Raw genomic sequence first — 14,318 nt, 5'->3', positions numbered from 1 at the left:
TCAGGCCCATGGGTTAGCCCTTACCTGGAACTCTGTCAGAAGGGTCTGTAGTACTGGATCCTTGTTCCAGTCCATATGTGGACTGAGGGACCTTCCTGAGGGTGAAGGGTTTCCCTGGTGGCTCAGATGGTAAAGAATCTGCCTGCAGTGCAGGAGACCTGGGTTAGATCCCTGGGTTGGGAAGATCCCATGGAGAAAGGAAATGGCAGCCCACTCCAGGATTCTTGCCTGGAGAATTCCATGGACAAAGGAGCCGCAAACAGTCTGACATGACTAAGTGACCAGCACCTTCTTTTCCCTGAAGGCTCCATTTCCTGACTCTCCATTAATCCACACCCCACTGAGGGTTCCCCCCAGCCACCCCGCACCTCTCAGTTCTTGGGTCTGTGCTCTGTGAGGGGAGTCAGGAATGGGTCATGTCACCCACTGGGGAGTCACTGAAGTGATAGACAGACAGACTGGCTCCCAGGAGCCCCAGTCTGACCTGGAGTGGCCTCTGCTTCTCTCTCTTACTGGCTGGACAATGTTGGGCCTCTGTCCCTGCTTCTCTAGGGAGGGAGTAATAATATCCACTTTAAGACCATAGCCTAGTTAAAACCCAGGCCGACCCTGTTGGGGGGGCGTCCCTCAACAAGTAGCAGTCTCCTGGCTTCTTTCTTTTTTTTTTTTTTAAATTTAAAAGTATTTACTTACTTATTTGGCTGCATCAGATCTTCGTTGCGGCACATGGGTTCTCCGTTGTGGTGCAGGGTGGCATGAGGCCCAAGTAGTTGCTATGCGGGTCTAGTTGCCACAAGTCAACTGGGATCCTAGTTCCCCAACAAGGGACTGGCCCAGCATCCCTCACGTTGGAAGGTGGATTCTAAACCCCTGGACGACCAGGGAAGTCCTAGCCTCCTGCCTTCTTGCCTTCTCCTGATCTCAGAGGGTTGCTGATGTGACCCCCATACTGGCAGGTGGATTCTAAACCCCTGGACGACCAGGGAAGTCCTAGTCTCCTGCCTTCTTGCCTTCCCCTGATCTCAGAGGGCTGCTGATGCGATGAGGGAGCCACCACAGGCTCCCTCAGGGGGATGTTAGGGCCTCAGGGGGCAGCCAGCCTGGGGTGGGGCACCATTCACACACTCAAGAACGTCCTCAAAATGGCCCACACAGGGGGACTCTGGCCTCTTCACACTACAGGGTCAGTCACTAAGTGAGGTGCTGACTTTCCACAGGCATCAGGCTCTCTCCTGCAGCAAGAGAAAGGGGACTTTGCGCTCACTGCTCCTGCCTTTCACCATCCTCCACTAACTCCTCCTCCTCCTACAGGGATTAGCCCAAAGCTCCCTTCCTACAGGAAGCTTCCCTGACTCTCCTCCGGCCCTCCTTTAGGTTCTCATGCCGTTCCTTCTCTGTGCCTGTACACATTCATTCATTCATCCAGCAAATACTTTTAAAAAATATATTTATATTTATTTATTTTGGCTACTTCGGGTCGTAGTTGCAGCACACAGGATTTGTGGTGTTTGGTCTCCAAGGATCATGGGCTCAGTAGTTGCCCCTTGGCATCTGGGATCTTAGTTCCCTGATCAGGGATTGAATTTGTGTCCGCTGCATTGGAAGGTGGATTTTTAACCACTGGACTACCAGGGAAGTCCCTCATCCAGCAAACACTTAATAAGTACTAAACACAGGCTAGGTTTTGTGCCAGGCTCTAGAGATATAATTCTGAAGAACAATAATAGCTAACATTCATAGTATACTTAGGGCCATCTGTGGCTCTACGGGTCAGCCCATTTGCTTATTTAATCCTCTCCTGAGGGGGCTTTGAGGGAGATACTATTATTATCCCCATTTTCCAGGTGAGGAAATGGACCCAGGGAGCACAGGTAACTTTTTTTGGGGGCCTCGCCCCTTGGTATATGGGATCTGAGTTCCCAGATCAGGGACTGAACCTGCACCTCCTGTGTTGGAAGCAAGGACCTTAACCACTGGACTGCCAGGGAAGCCCCAGCTTAGGTAACTTGACTCAATTTCCACACCTCAGCCTGGACTTAGACCCAGGCTGTCCATTCCTTTCACCTCTGGACCATTCTAGTTCCTGAGCGAGACAAACATTATGCACTCCCTCCCCCGAAATTCACTGTTCTAGGGAAAGAGAGGTCAGCTACCAGGCAATTACAGGACGAGGGAAGGGGACTCTGGGAGGGCCCAGAGGGGCTGCCTAATGCAGGGGGCCAGAAAAGCTGTCTGAGGCAGTGACATCACTGTGGTTGCCTTTGTGGGGACAGACAGGAAACAGCAGAAGTGGAGGCAGGGACTTTTTTTTCTGGGTCACCCCACAAGTCACTCACTCATTCCACAGCTACTTAATGAGCCCCTACTCTGGGCCAGGCAGGCCCTCAGGGAGTGAACCAAGCAAACAAAATCTTGCTCTGGTGGAGTTTGCTTTCCTGAGAGGGAAAATCAGCAATAAACAAAACAGACAAGTAACATACCCCACGCGATAGTTGGCAATAGTGTTCTGGAGAAGGGAAGGGCCTGCACTGTTCAATGTTAAAGGCAGGCCTCCGTGGGGCCTTCCCTGGTGGTTCAGTGGCTAAGACTACGAGCTCCCCATGCAGGGGGCCTGGGTTCGTTCCCTGGTCGGGGAACTAGATTTCACATGCGGCAACTAAAGTGTTCCCATGTTGCAAGTAAAATAGTCCATGTGCTGCAAGTGAGGCGTGGTGCAGCCAAATAAATACATAAACATTAAAAAAAAAAAAAAAAAAAAAAGGCAGGAAAAGCTGACCTTTGAGGTGAGGGAGTAAGCAGAAAGTATTTGTAGGGGAAGGTCATTCCCACCAGGGCGCAGGTTCTGGTGGGGACTCTGTCTGCTGTGTGCTTGGTCTGACCTTGTTTTCCCAGCACCGCTGGGACTCCAGGCAAGAGGCTGATTTGGCAGCAGAGACAGAAGCAGGGAGTCTCGTGGGGACAGGTAAATCAGGCAGGTGAGCTGTGATGGTGGTTTGGACCAGGGTGACACGGGTGAAAGGAGTAAGAAGCAGTTAGATCCTGGATCTATTTTGAGCCAGGGTGAAATAACGAATGTACTGATGGGTCAGATGTGAGGTTTGGCCTGAGCATGAGCCGCAGGCAGGATGGAGCTGCTGTCAACTGAGATGAACTGAGTGGGGAGCCGGTTAGGGGAAGAAGGTCAGGATTTCGGTTCTGAGGCTGAGAGTCATATCCCATTCATCCTTCTCATTCCCAGTATTAGTATAATAAATGGCCAACACATGCTTGCTGAATGAGTGAATGAACGGATGATGGACGATGTTGGAAGGGTAGGAGGCCAAGGCCAGCTGGTGAGGGGTTTGTGGGGATACGGCTCCAGCTCCCCTAGCCCCAGCCCTGGGCACACTGGCTGGCTCGTGCCCACACCCACACTTGCATTCGTACACAAGGCCTCTCCTACTTCCATCTCTGCAGCGGGGCTCTCAGGCCAGCTGGGGCCTGGACTTGGCCAGAAGCAAATCACGCAGTTGCTCTAGGGCTTGGATGGAGGAAGAGAAAGCAGGGCATCCTGCCAGGCAGGACTGCCCTGGGCTTATCCTAAAAATATACCTCTGGGCTCTGCCAAGTGCTCCGGGGCCTCCATCAGGCTCTTCAGTGTTCATAGAAGCCTCCAGGAGTTCCAGTCCCATACCTGGGCTCTGATCAGTGGGAGAGAAATCACCACTTCGGGGAGAGGGGAGTGGGACAGAGCAGGAAGGAGTGGAGAGCAGTAAATAGGAGGAGGAAGACAAGCGAGGAGAGGAAGACAGAAGGCCTGGGGTCTGGCTCCTGCCTGGAAGCTTCTGGGAGGAGGCAGAAGTCTTGTTTCCTGCAGGGTAAGTTTGCAAAAGGCCTTTTATTAGGATGTGGGGACAAGGAGGTGCTCTCGCTGGCATCTGGGAGCTCTGAGCACTACTGTGTTTGTTTCATGTCCATAGTGGCATCACACTGCCTGGGGGCTGCCTAAGCATGGGGTTTCTTCTTATCTGAAGTGCCAGGGGTCATGTTGGCCAAGGTGCCCAGGTAGAAAATGGGCACTAACATCTTTATATTTAATCTGAAGTGTTCCCTCTTTGCACCCTGAGTCTGCCTCCCTCCAGGCCTTCCTTCTCTGGGTTGGGCTGAAATTTCCAGAAAGATTATATCTAGTCTCCCAGGGGAAAGGGGCTTGGTGCCCTGTAGAGTGCTGTGCTCAAGAGTACTTAGCAAGCTTGTGTTTCTATGCAAGTGGCTTCATCTCTCTGTGCTTCTGCTTCTTCATCTGTAAAATGCTGCTAATAGCTCCTTCCTCAAAGGCTTGCTGGGAAGAGAATTAGATGAGATCATGAATGTTTGGCATTCAGAATACCATGCCTGACCCTCAGGCACCCAACAAATGAAGTCCTCTGTCCCCCCTTGGGTCCTGGGGCAGGAAGATGATTTGCACAAAAGGTTTCCAAGCTGTCCATCTGGGTAGATTGGGGCCAGGATTTGGGTTTTCCTTCCCGCCCCTGTGTTTTTGCTCCTGCAAGCCCATCTCCGTTCCAGAAGAAAGACACTTGGAGCTATCACCGTGGAAACCCATCTGCTGCTTCTTATCTGCTGGTGTTTTTCCCTCCTGCTTGGAACCATCTGGGTGTCTCACTGTAGAATTAACAGGAGCGGGGGCTGAAGGCTTTGGGAGGCTCTGGGGTCTCAGCTTCCACTTGCTGGAGCACAGATAACCCCAAACCGTGGTGAAGAGCTATAGGGCCCTGCAGTATTGATCCAGCTCCTGCTAAAATGTGTCTGTCCCACTAGGCCCACAGCGGATAATTTACACCTGGGGGAGGGCCAGGGGAGCAGCCCAAGGGACTCTGGGAGAGGAGTTGGGAAAAGCAGGTCTGCCCTTTGCTTCTCTCCCAGGCATGCCTTGTGACCTTGGACAAGTCACACCCTTTCTTCCTGGGCCTTCAATTTCTTCCCATCAACCTAATATGGTAGCAGGACTAGGCTTTCCAGAGCAACAGGATCTGGAATTCTCACTCAGAAGTAATCCTAATATAAGTTGCGGGTCAGTCCTTCCCTTTCCCGACCTGTCAACACTTGACTTTATTAAGGAAGAGTATACGAACTTGGAAGTGAGGCAATGGGGATAGTGCTTGACCTTCATCTGTCCACTGGGGCATCATCTAACAGCCCCTGAGGGTCACATGGCTCCCTATGTGTTAGAGTCCAGATGTTTTATAAGCCTGAGACTAAGATACTAACTTATAGAAAACAGATAAGATAGAAAGGACTTTTGTCCAGTAGTGATACAAATGATTTCTGACCAGCAGAGATCACCTCAAAGGTTACAGTCACGTGCTGTAGGGTGGCAGTCCCCAACCTTTTTGGCAGGGACCAATTTCATGGAAGACAATTTTTCCATGGACCAGGGACGGTGGGCATGGTTTTGGGATGATTCAAGTGCATTGCATTTATTGTGCACTTTATTTTTAAACTTTTGTGTTGGGGTAAGGGCTTCCCTGGTCACTCAGTGGTAAAGAGTCCACCTGCCAATGCAGGAGACGTGGGTTTGATCTGTGGGTCCGGAAGATCCTCTGGAGAAGGAAACAGCAACCCACTCCAGTATTCTTGCCTGGGAAATCCCATGGACAGAGGAGCCTCATGGGCTACAGTCCTTGGGTTAACAACAACAACAATTTGTGGATAGCTGATTAACTGTTGTGGCAGTTTCAGGTGAACAGCGAGGGGACTCAGCCATACACACACATGTATCCATTCTCCAAACTCCCCTTCCACCCAGACCTATTGTGCACTGTGTGTTCAATCCCATGCTGCCACTGATCTGACAAGGAGGTGCCATCCTCGGCCTGGAGGTTGGGGACCTCTGCTGTATTTGCCAGTTGGGACTCTGACTAGCGATCTTATTTCAACCTTCTCTGTGCTTTGCTGATCAATGAGCCCTCCGAACCAGGGGCTAGTGGTAAAGAACCCGCCTACCAATGCAGGAGACACAGAAGACATGGGTTCAATTTCTGGGTCAGGAAGATCCCCTGCAGGAGGGCATGACAACCCACTCCAGTAGTCTGACTGAAGAATCCCTCAGACAGAGGTGTCTGGGGGGCTACAGTCCATAGGGGTTGCAAAGAGTCTAACACTACTGAAGTGGATTAGCATGTACCCCTCTGAACCAGCTTTGTCATCCTGAGAGAGTCCTCATGAATGAGTGAAATACAACTTTGATAGGTGCTCATGATGCATTTTGGAGAAGGCAATGGCACCCCACTCCAGTACTCTTGCCTGGAAAATCCCATGGACGGAGGAGCCTGGTAGGCTGCAGTCCATGAGGTCGATAAGAGTCGGACACGGCTGAGCGACTTCCCTTTCACTTTTCACTTTCATGCATTGGAGAAGGAAATGGCAACCCACTCACGTGTTCTTGCCTGGAGAATCCCAGGGACGGAGGAGCCTGGTGGACTTCTGTCTATGGGGTCGCACAGAGTCAGACATGACTGAAGTGATTTAGCAGCAGCAGCAGCAGAATGATGAATTTAAAAAAACAAAAATATTTATTTACATATGACTGTGCTGGGTCTTCGTTGTTGCATGGGCTTTTCTCTAGTTGTGGTGAGTGGGGACTACTTTCCAGTTGTGATGCTCGGGCTTATTGCAGTGGCTCCTCTTGTTGCGGAGAAGCAGGGCTCTAGGGCGCGAGAGCTTCAGTAGTCGTAGCTCCTGGGCTCTTCAGCACAGGCTCAATAGTTGTGGCACACAGGCTTAGTTGCTCAATGGCATGTGGGATCTTCCCTCATCAGGATATAAACCCGAGTCTCCTGCATTGGCAGGTGGATTCTTTACCACTGAGCCACCAGGAAGCCCCTCACTACTCATTCAAATAATTTTTTAAAAACATTTTGAAGACTATGAGTTGACAGCTCTCTGAGCCTCATTTTCCTCTTCTATAAAATGAGGGATCTGAGAGAAGGGCTTACAGATTTGCTGACCACATGCCAGCTGATGTTGAGCTCTTTGGATCCATGATTTCATTTAAGCCTTGCAGTGAAACTTCCAGGGCAACTATCAGCCCCGTTTCACAGGTGAGGTTAATGAGGTTCAGAGAGGTGAAGAGATTGCTCCAAGGCATCACAGCTAGTGAGTAATAGAGCCTGGTTTTGAACCACTACATCACAGGTGGGGGTAATTTCTGCTTCACAGGTTCATTATGGGGCTCCTTAAATGAGACAACATGTGGGAAAGTGCTTGGCAAACTTTACAGGGATACACATATATGAATAATGATAGTCGGCCCAAGACTACCTTCTAACTGGCCCACCCAGTTGTGGCCCAGGGTCTGGCTCCTCTCCCCAGGGAGGCAGGCCTCTACTTCCTGCACGGTGGTTTTTCTGTTATCTGGAGAAAGCCAGGGGAGATTGAGGTGTGTGGGCATCTCTGGTCCAGCCCATCACAAACCAGAATGCCTGCTGAAAACCATAGGCTGAGCTTTCAGCTCCTGCTGCTCCTTTGGAGCCTGCATTCCTGGGGCAGGGGTTGAGGGTAGGGACTGGGGGACAGCTGATCTGGACAGGCCAGGTAAAGTCAATTTAAAACCCTAGCTCTGAAGTCATTCTATGCCATCTTCCTGAGTATTTCACATGAATTAGACCTTCTCTGTAGACTCCAGAAGCCATGCCCAGCCTCCTCTAGTTCCTGGAACCTCCCAGAGCTGTCCACGCCTGAACATCTCCACCTCAGCCCTGGGTGCCAAGGGGTTAAGCACTGGGGCCAGCTTAGCAAGTGTTTACCTAGCAGGCAGGCTGCCTGGAACCACAGGTAACTAACAGCCTGCTTTCCAGAGCTGAGGCAGGAAAATTTATTTGTCCTCACCTCCCTCCCCAGGGATGCTGCTTGGCAGAGTAAACACAGCTTTCTGTTGGCTCTTTCAGGATATGTTCAGCAGAGGGGTGGGAGCTGGGCGCAGGGATCAAGCCTAGAGGTGCTCCAAGGTGGAGCTGAAAGGGGTTCAGTCCCCTTTTTCTGGAGTCTGGGCCCTACCTTGGGAGTCTGGCTTAGACTGACATTCCTAAAGATGCGATTATTATTACTGCAGTTGATGGAGACCCTGACATATTGTACATTGCCTCATTGAATTCTTACAAGCACCAGAAGGGTGAGGGGCTCTTACTCCTGTTTCCAGATTAGGGACAGAAAATGCAGAGGTGAAATCACTTGTCTAGGGCCACCCAGCTAGTGGGCGGTAGAGCTGGGGCCAAACCACAATCTGTTTGACATCAGATCTGCTTGGCTTTCTACTTTCCCTCATGGGACAAAAGGCTACTGATTTGTTGAGTACCTACTGTGTGTCAGGCACTATGTTGAACACTTTATTTCAATCTCTAATCCAGAAGTATTTCCGAGAATCCCTTTGCTACACCATCAACATCAAAAAAGTGAGATAGTACAGTTCATAACTGGGGAAGGAAACACAGGTGTGAACTCCAGAAATAAGAACAAGATGGGCTTCAGGTCACTTCTTGTAATCCAAAGGTGTCCTTGTTGGATGTCCATCAGGTCCTGTAGACCCTGATGTTAGCCAGCTCCCACATCCCCTGCATCCTCTGTAGTCCAGGCCACCATCATTTCACACCTGGATCATTGCACTGGGCTCTGGTCTCTGCTTTTCTCTTGCTCACTGTGTCCTCACAGAAGCCAGGGGGATTTGATAAAATGTAAACCCCATGCCGCCTTGGCTGTAATTCCATGTTAACCCTGTGTTTTTAGTTTCTGTGTTTTGATGTTTGATACCAGGGCCTTGCTGACCCGGGAGGGACTTCCCCTCCTAGGGTAGCCATTTCCTACAGATAGTAAACAGCTCATCTTTTGAGCCTGCTTTTCAAATGCAAACCGACAAATCCAGACAAAGCCAATCCAAAAAAAAAAAAGAAAAACCCAACCAATCCAGGCAAAACCAACCACTGCCGACAAAGGTCTGTCTAGTCAAAGCTATGGTTTTTCTAGTAGTCATGTATGGATGTGAGAGTTGGACCATAAAGGAAGCTAAGTGCCGAAGAATGGATGCTTTCGAACTGTGGTGTTGGAGAAGACTCTTGAGAGTCCCTTGGACTGCAAGGAGATCCAACCAGTCCATCCTAAATGAAATCAGTCCTGAATATTCATTGGAAGGACTGATGTTGAAGCTGAAACTCCAATACTTTGGCCACCTGATGCGAAGAACTGACTCATTTGAAAAGACACCGATGCTGGGAAAGATTGAAGGCAGGAGGAGAAGGGGATGACAGAGGATGAGATGGTTGGATGGCATCACTGACTTGATGGACATGAGTTCGAGGAAGTTCTGGGATTTAGTGATGGACAGGGAAACCTGGTGTACTGCAGTCCATGGAGTCGCAAAGAGTTGGACACGACTGAGTGAACTGAACTGAATCCATCACATCCTTTCACACGGGCTTTCACACTCAGGGCCACTATTCCACCACCCTATGCACTCCAGGGTCAGGTACCAGAAACAACTGGAAATAGTCCCCATGCCTCAGAGTCCACTGAAATTATTCACACCAGCCAATTCTAAGCCTGCCTGCTCTCTCACCAACTCCTCCCATGGAAACCACAATAAAGGCCCTTGCCCGTGTTTTCCCCTCCCTCCCTCTTCCTCCTGACTGACCCTGATACTTCCCATGTGGCCCCTCTGTGGCATGCTGTGCCCCTTCCTCTTGCTGTCTGTATGTATAACAAACTCTTTTTTCTTGTTTTTTGGCTGCATTGCATGGCATGTGGGATCTTAGTTCCCAGATCAGAGACGGAACCCGGGGCCTCTGTGGTAGAAGCATCAAGTCTTAACCACTGGACCGCCAAGAAAGTCCCAAACTATTTTTTCAATGGTAGTTGTTTCCTGGTCTGTCAGTCTCACAGCACCTAAATAGTAATAAAACCTATGTTTTGAAACAAACTTGCCCCAGTGGCTTCCATCACTCGAGAATATTCTTTCCACAGCTTAGAAGACCCTCCATGATCTGGGCTCTGTCTGCTCTCAAGACCTTGTCTCCAGCCCCCGTCTCTGGCCACTGTGCTCCAGATCCAGCAAAGCCATTTCTGCCTTAGGACCTTTCACCCATCTGTTCCCTCTGCCTGGAATGTTCTTCTCCCAGAGCTCATCATGGGTGGCTCCTTATGGATATGCAGGGCTCAGTTTACATGTCACCCCCTCAGGGAGGCCTTCTCTGAGCACTCACTGTCAAGGAATGGCAATAGCCTGTCATCTCAGGTGTTCACATGTGCCAGGCACCGTTTTATGTACTTTCCATGTACTTGCTCTTTGAGTCCTCACAGCAACTCTGTAAGGTAGGTATTATCATTTCCATCTGCAAGTGAGGAAACTGCCGCTCAGAGAGGTTGAGTGACTTGACCAAAGTCTCACAGCTAACAGGTAGGAGAGCTGAGATTCAAATCCAGCAGCCAGTTTTCAGAGCCCACACTCTGAATCATGCACCTTATCTCCTGGTGCAGAGGACGTTTACTATAACTATTATTATTACTATTGTTCTGAACAGAGGCTGAATTTCACCCACCCATGTTCTTCAATTGAATATGAATATGTCAGGTGAGCCACTGGCTGTCCAGTTTGCTGTAGCCCCTCCTGCTTCCTATTGTCTTGCACCAATTTACCTGACTTGCTTGGACCCTGAAGGCATTCATGTTTGCAGTCTCTACTGGGTGCCTCTTACTCATTCACTCATTTATGTATGTATATGTGTGTATATATATATATATATATATAGTATATTGGCCATGCCTCAAGGCATGTGAGATCTTAGTCCCCTGACTGGGGATAGAACCTGTTCTCCCTGCATTGGAAGAGTGGAGTCTTAGCCACTGGACCGCCAGGGAAGTTCTTCAATCTTTTAACCAACACCCACTGTGCCAGGTACAGTGCCAGACCCACAGAGATGAATAAGATGGCATCCATGCCCTCCAGAGCCCAAGGCTGTGTTCAGAGGAGACGGGCACACAGGGCACCTCACTGCCTTGTGATATGTGCTGTCACAGGGATGCCAGTGTCAGGATAGCCCAGGGGGATTCAACCAGGAAGGATTTCCCAGAGAAACTGACATCTCTGCTCAGTTTGAAAAACTGGACAGAGAGCAGACAGGAAAGACACAGCCCCAGCAAATGGGAAGAGCACAAACAAACACATGTGAGTGGCTGAGTGCATGCCTGTCCATGGACCAGCTTGTCACTGTGGATGAGGAGGAGTGAATCTGATGGGCAGGAAATGCTGAAACAACTTCAGAGACCCCGATTCCTACCCTTTCCCTCCAGCCCAGAGTTAATAAGTAGATCTGCATTTAGGTCCCTGGCTTTGCCAGTTATTAACTGCAAGACTTGGGCAAGTCTCCTGGCCTCCAGGAATCTCAGTTTCCTGACCTGCAAACCAGGAATGGTACTACTGATGCCTCAGAATCTCTGCCAACTGAATGAGATGGGGTTTGCCAAGCACTTGGCACAAACACAATTCTTACCAGTTCTGAACACTGGAAGCTGGAGATGATCGGGTGGAGGGTGGCAGGGATGGAGTGAAGTGGATGTTGGATGGGTCACAGCGGATTCAACACACGTTTTGGCAGAGGAGACAGCACTTGCAAAGGCATGGAGAGTGAAAGGACGTGGCACAATTAGAGACTATTATGTACCCAATTACTTTGCTGTGCTTGGAGCAAGGGGTGGCTTGAGTTCCCCCAAAAGCAGACCCTGAGACTGGGGTGCTCATGATCTATTTGGAAGGTGGTTTCAAAGCAGAAGGGAGAGCATGGGGAAAGTGAGACAAGGAGGGGAGAAAATAAGATGAGGCACATCAGTTGCGTTCAGCTCCCTGGAAACTCTAAGAGACAGTATGAACTGCATCTCAGAATCATCCTATCTAAGGATGGGGAGTCATCAGTTTCCATGATGGCTGAAGGTTGCCTTTGAGGTAGGGGGCACATGCCTCTCCCTTCCTCGTTCATAGATGCCTAAGAAAGCCCTCAATCAAGGAAGCAGAGAGAAAAGGGACTTGGAGTGGAGGGACTCCCAGCTGCTGGAGACCACCACACTGGCATCGGGGCTCAGAAGGGATGAGGGGATAGGAGAGAGGGATCAACACTGTCTGCTACTACCTCTTTGAGCCTCTGTTTTCTTGTCTGAAAAACAGAAAGACTATGACATACTTCCCAGGAGGATTTGACATACTTCCCTAAAGGATTTGAAAGTCCCTAATGACATGTCTGACATGTAGTAGGTAAAAAAAAACAGTAGGTATGGTTAGGCTGAGCTCTGATGCCAGGTCCTCAGAGAATCCTTCCCTGATTATCCTATTGAGAATAACTCACTCCTTTTATTCTCCATCAAAGCATCTTAATTTCCTTTAGAACATTTAAGAGTATGCAATCAGGCTTCCCTGGTGGTCCAGTGGGTTAAGAATCCACCTTGCAAAGAAGGGAGCACCAGTTCAATCCCTGGTCCAGGAAGATCCCATAAGCTGCAGGGCACCTAAGCCTACGCTCCGCAACTACTGAGCGGTCAGACAGCAAACACTGAAGTCCAAGAGCCTAGAGCTAGTGCTCCTCAACAAGAGAAGTCGCCACAATGAAAAACCTGCACACCATAACTGGGGAGTAGCCCCTGTTCACCCCAACTAGAGAAAGCCCACACACATAGCAATCAAGATGCAGCACTGCCAAAAATAAATAAATAAAATTTAAAGAGTATGCAATTACCTTGGTTATCTGTTTATTATCTGTCTCCACTCAACAGAATGAAAGTACCATGTGGGTAGGGAATTAACCTCTCTATTCACTGCTGCCCTATTTCCAGCACTTAATTTTGTTACTACAGTAACAATACTAGGTCCTATTATTATTATGGCAACAATAATAGAGAAGGACAGTTACTGTTCTTTATCTTTATTAAGCATATACACTCTGCCTGTTTGTTGTTGTTCAGTCACTAAGTCATGTTGATCTTTATTAAACGTATACACTCTGCCTGTTAGCAAGACATTAAAAGAGGATTCATCCGGACTCCAAATGGGTCCAGAGATGATAGAGACAAAAGCTGACGGCTCTCTTGAGGGGATGAGTGACTGTAAACTGGGAAGGGATAGAGACAACATCTTGGGGGCATTGGAAATGTTCTACATATCAAATTGGGTGACGGTTACATCAGATTTTTTTTAAAGGTTGAGGTGTACAGTTAGTGCACTTCACACACTTTATTGTATGCATGTTATAGTTTGATTTCGAAGTGTTGTCCATCAACTTCAGCAGGCAGGGAGGAGAAGAGGAAATCTAAAACTGGTCACTCAGATGCCAACTTAAAGTAACTTAGGGACTTCCCTGGTGGTCCAGTGCTTAAGAGTACAAGCTCCCAATGCAGGGGGCCTAGGTTGGATCCCTGGTCAGGGAACTAGATCCCACATGCCTCAACTAAGAGTTTGCATGCTGCAACTAAATATGCCACAACCAAAGAATCAGCACACTGCAATGAAGATCAAAGATCTGGAGTGCTGCAACTAAGACCTGGAACAGCCAAATAAACAAACAAATGTTTAAAAATGAATAAAGTAATTCAGCAACAAAGTAAAGGCTGGAGTGGGATGGTAGTCAACCAGAAGAGATCCCTGGATGACTGGAAGATGGGATCTATAGTGACAGCCTGGGAAATTAAGCACTTGTTAAAAACTTAAAGCATTTGGGTTGTTTATCTTCAAAAAAACTAGACTGGAAGGAAATGTGTTTGAACTCAAGTATTTTATTTTGCAACAGGAGTTTGGGCCCAAGGTAGATCTTCCTAACACTGACAAAGGAGGCTGTGACATTCCTCTTCCTGGGAAGTTTAAAACTTTTGGCCAGCAGATGTCCCCAGCATGGCTTAGTCTGGGAGTCGGAAACAGAGAAACAAACTGCAGTGGCCCCCCTCCTAACTAGGGACTCTGATTAGTCATGAGTTCTGTGCCAGCTGCAAAGCACTAATTAATTAGCCGAAGAGAACCATCTCTGATGTGCACTAAGCTTTTTACGTTCTGCCATCACGGCCACCAACCACAGCTTTAATTAAATCTGGGCTTGATTACACAGTGTGGTGCTGAAATCATTCTCCCCTGATGCCTTTATTTTGTTCCCAGTGATGACAGCGTGTCAGGAGGAGACGACGGTCTAAAAGCCTGAAGCATGGAATCTGGACACTGGCAATTTGAGGGTATGTGGTTGGGAGGGAGGAGGGATCAGCTGTAGGACTCATCACCTGACCTCAAAGAACTCACAGTTTAATGGAGAGTCAAGACC

The sequence above is a fragment of the Dama dama genome, chromosome 8 (assembly GCF_033118175.1).
Source record: "Dama dama isolate Ldn47 chromosome 8, ASM3311817v1, whole genome shotgun sequence".
NCBI classification, from domain to species: domain Eukaryota; kingdom Metazoa; phylum Chordata; class Mammalia; order Artiodactyla; family Cervidae; genus Dama; species Dama dama.
The sequence above is the reverse complement of the archived record's forward strand: the minus strand, read 5'-3'. Positions refer to the sequence as shown.